An 8550-nucleotide genomic window follows, 5' to 3' on the forward strand; every position below is an offset into this window, starting at 1 on the left:
AAAAGTAGAGTATCTGTGGTTCAACAAAATCCTAGGGTAAAAGCCAGATTTGGTACACACTTACCTCATTGTGTTCCTCCTTTTATTTTGCTTTTGCTTATGCTTGAAATTCTTCTTATTTTGCAAATTCAGCAATGTATTTAAAATGATGATTTAAAAAATACCATGTCCAGTTTCATAACTTTTCTAGTTGCAATGGTCATAGGAGTTTATGTAGACTATTATACAGCAAGAAATGAGCTCTGGTGGCATAATGCCTAAGGCATTTGACTGCTAACCAGAAGCCTGGCAGTTCAAACCCACCAGCCACTCCTCAGAAGGAAGGTTAGGCAATCTACTTTCATAGTGATACTGCCTTGGAAACCCAAGGAAGGGTCACTATGAGTTGGGTCAGACTCCACAGCAAATAACAACAACAATATAGATTTATCATTATTGTTTTAAGTATTTGTCTTTTAAATCACATAGGAAGAAAAGAGGAACTGCAAACCAAATATACAACAATTCTGGCTTTTATATTTATTATGTTGTTATCCTTACAGGTTTTTTTTCTTTCTCCATTTGGCTTTAAGTTACTCTCTAGTGTCCTTTCATTTCAGCTGAAGCACTCCTGTTAGCATTTTTGCAGGGCAGGTCTACTAAGAACAGACTCCCTCAGCTTTTATTTGTCTAGAAATGTCTTGATTTTTCCTTCATTTTTGAAGGATAGTTTTGCTTGATATTAAATTCTTGGTTGACTGCATTTTTTCTTGAGCATTTAAAATATATTATTCCATGGCCTTCTAGCCTCCATATTTTCTAATAAGAAATTTGCTGTTAATCTTATTGAGGATCCCTTGTATATGATGGATGATTAGTTTCACTTCTGTTTCTAAGATTCTCTCTTTGCCTTCATCTTTCAACAGTTTGATTATACTATGTTTCCTTGTTGATATCATGGGAGCTCTGGTGGTGTAGTGCCTAAGGCAAATGACTGGTAACCAGAAGGCTGGCAGTTCAGACCCACCAGCCACTCCTCAGAAGGAAGACTGGGCAATCTACTTCTGTAGAGATGCCACCTCGGAAACCCAAGGAAGTGTTGTTGTTGGTCAGAACCAACTTGACAGCAGTGAATATTTTTGTTGTTGCTGATGTCATTGCGTTTATTCTACCTGGATATCATTTACCTTCTTTGATGTACAGATTAAAATATTTCACCATATTTGGGAATATTTGGGCTACTAGTTTTCAAATATCCTTTCTATCCTTTTCTTTGGAGACTACCATAATACATACAATGATATACTTGATATCTCACAAGTTCCTTATGCATGCACACACGCATGCACTGCTGTTGAGTCGGATCTGACTCAAAATGACCCCTTCCTTGTTTTCTGAGCTGGTATCTCTACAGAAGTAGATTGCTCAACCTTCCTTCTGAAGAGTGCCTGGTGGGTTTGCACCACCAGCCTTCTGGTTAGCGGTCAAATGTCTTAGGCACTACACCACCAAAGCTCTGTTTATCTTTCATCATTCCTTGTTCTTTCTGCTCTTCATATTGGATAATTCAACTGATATACCTTTAAGCGTGCTGATTCTTTTTTCTGCCTGCTCAAATCTGGTGTTGAACCTACCTAGTAAGGTTTTTTTTTTTTAATTTTACCTATTGTACTTTTCAGCTCCATAATTTTAAAAATAATTTTCAAAACTTTTGTTGGTGTTTTTGAGAGTATACATAGCAGAACATACACCATTTCAACAATTTCTACACGTACAATTCAGTGACACTGATTACTTCTTTGAGTTGTGTGACGGACCAGTCTTCTCACCCTCCTTTTCCAGGTTGTTTATCCATCATTAACATAAACTCAGTGCCCCCTAACTTTCCTATATAATCTTCCAAGTTCCTATTGTCAATTAGATTCCATGTAACTTATTCACTGCCATTGAGCTGGTCCCGACTCATAGCAACCCCTTCTTGGGTTTCCGAGACAGTGTCTGTATGGAAGTAGACTACCCAGTCTTCCTTCTGAGGAGTGACTGGTGGGTTTGAACCACCAGCCTTCTGGTTAGCAGTCAAATGCCTTAGCCACTGTGCCACCAGAGCTCCTAGATTCCATATAGACAGATCTTAAAAGAGCACAATGCTCACAGCAAATATTCTTTAATAGTTAAGTTTAACTATTGTTAAGTGTCATGATAAATGGAGAAAATATTGAAGTTGTCAAAGATTTCATATTACTTGATTCCATAATCAACAGCAATGGAAACAGCAGTCAAGAAATCAGATGACGTATTGCACTGAGGAAATCTGCTACATAAGACCTCTTCAAAGTGCTGAAGAGCAAAGATGTTTCTTTGAAGACTAAGGTGCACTTAATCCAAGCCATAGTATTTTCAGTCACCTCATAACCATGTGAAAGCTGGACAATGAATAAGGAAGACCAAAGAAGAGTCAATGCTTTTGTGTTGTGGTTTTGACAAAGAATACTGAAAGTACCATGGACTGTTAGAAGAATGAACAAATCTATCCTGGAAGAAGTGCAGCCAAAATGTTCCTTGGAAGCGAGAACTCTCAGACTTCATCCCACCTGCTTTAGTCATGCTGTCAAAAAGGACCATTTCTTGGAGAAGGTTATCATGCTTGGTAAAGTGGAGGGTCAATGAAAAAGGGGAAGACCCTCAACAAGATGGATTGACACAGTGGCTGCAGTGATGGGCTCAGGTATGGCAAGGATTATGAGACTGACACAGGACTGGGCAGTATTTCGTTCTGTTGGACATGGGGTTGCTATGAGTCAGAGCCAACTTGATGGCACCTAAAAACACAAGGACATTGTTTGGTTATAAGGAAACTTCAGGAGATATTTTTGGTTTAAGGTTTAAGGGTTAAAAATTATCTTTGGCAATAGTTTCAAAGGTTCATCCAGCCTCCATGGATCTAGGATGTCTGGATTTCATGAGACTTTGAAATTTTATTACAAATATTCCCCCTTTGATTAGGATTTATCTATTGAGTCTTTGACCAAAGTGTTCAATAACAGTAACCAGGCACTCCAGTTCTTCTGGTCTTATGGCAATGGGCAATTAGCCACACATTCCATTTCCTCTTCCCATTACTGATTCTTTCTTCCTCTCTTGCTCCAGGCAAGTAGAGACTAATTGTTGTACCTTGGATAGCCACTTGTAAACTCTCAAGACACCAGGCACTATGCAGCAAATTATGAAGTTGAATAGAAGTACTAAACACAGTTTTAGGCCAATTAATTTGTATGCCCCATGAAACCATGAGCCTAAACCTCCAAACCAAGGAACCAAATCCCATGAGGTATTTGATTATACAACAACAGTCTCAACAGCTACTCTGTCTTTTGCTCTCTTTTTTTTGTTCATTGTCATATCTGTTGTTGTTGCTGTTACGTGCCATTGAGTCAGACCCGACTCATAGTGACCCCTCCTTGGGTTGCCAAGGCAGTATCTCTATGGAAGTAGATTGCCCAACCTTCTTTCTGAGGAGTAGCTGGTGGGTTTGAACTGCCAGCCTTCTGGTTAGCAGTCAAGTGCCTTAGGCACTATGCTACTATATCTAGCACACAACAATTCAACAATTTTGGCAAGTCAACTTTTTACAGGTGTACAATTTATTGACAGCAATTATATTAATTAGCTGTGTCAGCTCCAAAATTTTTATTTGATATATTTTTATGACTTCTATTTCTTTATTCATTGATAATGAATAGATAATTATTAAACAAAACCAAGAAGAAATGAAACAACATCAAGGAGATATAAAGATATATTATTTGTATATTGGAAATAAAATATATGACTTCTGATAGTGCCTAAAGCATTTGACTGCTAACCAGAAGGTTGTTGGTTCAAACTCACCAGCCACTCCATGGAAGAAAAACTGGGAGATCTACTTCTGTAAAGATTTACCACCTCAGAAATCCAAGGGGGGTTGCAATGAGTTGGAATTGACTCTACAGCAGTGAAGATTTTTTATATATAAAAATAATAACGTGAAATAAACCCGTACACGTAAGACCATACACTGTCAAAAATGAGACTATCATATTGAGAAATTCATATGTAATAAAGCACACAGAGAAAAGGAGATCAAGTATATAAATGAGCAGGTAATAGCTCCAACATCCTTCTAATAGAAGGACTTAATAAGAAAATTGAGATAATAGTAACCTGAAGAAGCAAAATCTGAAGAAATAAATACATTGAATTTTCCATTATTAAAAGAAGCTATGGCTTCCAGTACTTCTCAGAAACAGATAAATCAATAATGTAGAGAGTGAAGCTGTTGATCAAGAATAAATAGAGAACTTCCAGTTTCAGTCCAGAGAGGTATAGTGCTAGAAAGAGCATCACTCCCAACACTGCAACAAGAAAATAACTTGACAATGACAAATTAACAACTTTTACTGAAACCATAAGAGAATTCAGGTTGCAAGACAAACAGCTAATTTCAAATCTAGAGAGAGAAACACCGGAGGATAAACAGGACCTTGGAATTTCCTTTACTTAGAATAGATAACTGATAAGATAATTTTAATGAATTCCTAAAGGCTGAATGTGAGCTAATGTTAGAATGTAAAATCTGTGGGGGCTTCAGACACAAGGGGTCTGTACCTTCTTGCAGCCTTTTAACTCCGGGAAATATAAGGAAAAAAGAGAATAAAAATGCTGCCCGGTGGTAATGGTTGGGGTAGGAGAACAGCAGCCATTGCTCAAATTCTGCCCAGATCCATGTCCCTTACCTCCCTTATGAAACAAAAACTTTAATCTTTAAGAAGTACATCATCAAAACCTTTGGCCTAAGGGTACTGATGGAATTTATTTGTAGCCGAGTGAAAGGAACAGAAGCTATCATTGAAATGCCACCCAGACCAATCTCCCCTAACTCCCTTTAAGGTCAAAAGGCCTAACTGCAGAGCAAAAGCAATCAAAACTGTACCTTAAGGGCACGGGGGCAAACCCACTACAACTGGAGGAAAAGAATCTAAACCAAAAATCCAAACCCACTGCCATAGAGTTCATTCCGACTCATAGTGACTTCCATTGGATTTCCAAGGCTGTATATCTTTAGGGAAGTTGGTGAGTTTGAACCGCCGACCTTCTGGTTAGCAGTCAAATGCCTTACCCACTATACCACCAGAGCTCCAGGGGGAAAAAAATAAAACCAAACTCAAAACCAAACTCACGGCTGTCTAGTCGGATCTGACTCATAATGACCCCTCCTTGAGTTTCCAAGGTGGTATCACTACGGAAGTAGATTGCCCAACCTTCCTTCCGAGGATTGGCTGATGGGATTGAACCACCAGCTTTCTGCTTAGCAGTCAAATGCCTTAGGCATTATGCCACCAGAGCTCTTGGGGGAAAGGAATGGAAGGGAAAAAAAGAAGTTTTGCCCATAGAGAAGAGCAAGACTATTAGGCAGCCAGAGAATAAACATATATTGCCCACAGTGGAAGAAAGATAGGATAGATTTCTCATGAGAATCCAGAAAAGCAAGAAGAAAATTGATAGAAATCTTTAAAATGCTGAAAGAAATTGCTAACTGGGAATTCTCTACCCAGCAAAAATAAACTTCAAAAGTGAAAAATAATCCAAGACTTTCTCAGCAAACAAAACCTGAGAGAATTAATTACCAGAAGACCTACTCTACAAAAATATTCAAGAAAGTTCTTCAGGCAGAAGAAATATTGCATAGGTTAGAAACTTGGGTTTACACAAAGAAAAGAAAGTGTAAAAATATAAAGAAGGTGGTAAAATAAAACATTTTTGTGATTTTGAACTACTATAAAAAGTATATAACTTAAATATTAAAGGTAACAACGTGTTGTATATTTACAGCAGGTATAAACATGAAACACATGATAGCAATGGCAAAAGAACAGGAAGGAAAAATAGGGAATAAACTGTTGCTAGGCCCTTACACTACATGTAAAGTGGAATAATATTATTTGAAGTTGGACTCAGATTACTTATAACTGTATATTGTAAACTCTAGGGTAACCACTAAAATAAGGTTTAAAATGAGATATAAATAACAAGTCAATAATAACAGACATAGGTAAATCTTTAAAACATTCAATTAAACCAAAGAAGGAAAAATAAATAAATAAACCACAGAAGTAACAGAAAACAGCTGGCCAGATGGTAGATTATAACTCATATATTAATAATCATTTTAAATGTGAACAGTCTAAACACACCAGTTAAAGTACAGGTATTGTCAGATTGCATTAAAATGTAAGAACTAACTATATGCTATCTTTAAGAAACTAATAAGACACAAATAGGTCAAAGAAAAGTGAAGAAAGTGATGACAGGAAGCACTGAAAAAGAAACCTGGAGTAGCTATATTGATTTCAAAATCCACTTCAGAATGAAGAAAATTATCAAGAGTAAAAATGGACATCATATAATGAAAAAGGGATGAAATCTTCAAAAAGAATGTATATGTATCTAAAATTAAAGCTTCAAAAATACATGATGCATAACTGCTGGATAAAGTAGAAATAGACAAGTTCACAATTACAGTTGGAGACTTAAACATTCCTCTAGAGTAATCAGCATGGCAAGTGAACAGAATATCAGCATTTGGAGATAGTCAATAACATTATTAATCAGCGTGATCTAACTGACATTTTTAAAACACTCCGCTGAACAGTAGAAAATAAATTTTTCCCAAACACACATATAGCATTCAACAAGATAGACCATATTCCAGGACATAAAATAAATATTAATCAATTTAAAGAAACAGATTATACAAACTATGTTCTTGGACATAATGAAATTAAACTTTTGATTAATAACAAAATATTTTCTGGAAAATTCTCAAATATTTTCAAATTAAGCAACAGACTTATATTTAGCCCATGAGTAAAAGACAAAGTATCAGAAAATATTAACTATTTCTTGAACTGAATGAAGAGAACAATACAACATACAAGAATTTGGGATTCAATTAACACAACTGTTATTGTTAGGTATTTTTGAGTTGGTTTGGACTCATAGTAATAACAGCACAAAATGTTGCTCAGTCCTGTGTCATCCTCACAATGGTAGCTGTGGTAGATAAATTCGTGTGTCAACTTGGCAGGGCCTGGTTGAGTGCCTGGGCAGCTGGATGAGCCATGATGAGACTGGTAATCAACTCCATGGTAGAATCTACTGTGAGCAGCTGAGTAGCTGTCTTAGGGATATGGTCTGCTTCCTGCATATAAGGAGAAGCCTTGGGGAATGGTATCTAGCTTATGGCACGTTTGAACCCTACATGTAGCTGAGTCGTGGTTCAGCAGCCTGCTATGCTCTGCCAACCTTGGGACTTTCAATGGACTTAAATTAATGGCCTGCCATGTGGTTTGGTAACATCGGGACTGTGCCTTTTTACTTGTCAACCTTGGGCTTGTCAGCCTCAGCAGCCAGCAGCTGTCTGAGTGAAGAAAAGCCTCCAGCTTCAGTGGACTGGGGGAGCAGAAGGCAGGGCTGAAGCCCAAGGTTGAGGGGCTTTCACCTAGCCCCTATAGCCTGGCACTTTGAACTTGGACTTAAGCCTCTAAATTGTAAGAATAAACTCCTGTTTGTTAAGGCCATCCCATTTGTGGTATATTCTTGTCAGAGCAGCACTAGGTAACCAGCACAGTAGGTATGTTGAGCCCATTGTTTCAGCCACTGTGGTAATCCATCTTGTTGAGGGTCTTCCTCTTTTTTCTTACTCTCAGCTTTACAAAGCATGAGCTGGTACTGTCTGATAATGTGACAAAAAAGCGAAATGAAATCTTGCCATCCTCACCTCAGAGGAGTATTCTGGCTGTACTTCTTCCAAGACAAATGTGTTCATTCTTCTGCCAATCCTTGATATATTCAATATTCTTTGCCAACATCATAATTCAATTCTTCTTTGGTCTTCCTTTTTTATTATCTAGTTTTCATATGCAACTGAAAACACCATGGATTGGGTCAGGCACACCTTAGTCATCAAAGGGATATCTTTGCTTTTTAAGATTTTAATGCAATGCTTAGAAGGCAATTAAAATTAAATGTTTTAGAAAAAAACAAAAATCTAAACTCAGTAACCTAAACTTATACCTTAAGAAATTAGACTAAATAGAGAATATTATATCTAAAGCAAGCAGAAGAAAGAAAATAATAAAGATTAGAACAACAACAAAAAAAATCCCAATGATATTGAAAACAGAAAATAAATGAAACAGAAAACTGATTCTTTGAAAATGTCAACAAAATTGATAAACCCCTAGCAAGAATGATCAAGAAGAAAAGAGTGAAAACACAAATTACTAGTACCAGAAATGAAATAGGTGACATTACTACTGCTCCCACAATCATCCAAAGGACAAAAAGAAAATACTAAAAACAGCTCTATGCCATAAATTTGATACCTTAGATGCAATGGACCAATTACGTTGGGAAAAAAAAAAAAAAAAGCAACACTACCAAAACTAACAGATAGCATTAATAGTACTATATTCATTTTTTTTTAATTGAGGTGACATTCACAAACATAAAATTAACTACTTGAAATTATAA

This window comes from Orycteropus afer, unplaced genomic scaffold, assembly GCF_000298275.1.
Source record: "Orycteropus afer afer isolate SDZICR_OR568_19922 unplaced genomic scaffold, OryAfe1.0 scaffold00045, whole genome shotgun sequence".
NCBI lineage: Eukaryota > Metazoa > Chordata > Mammalia > Tubulidentata > Orycteropodidae > Orycteropus > Orycteropus afer.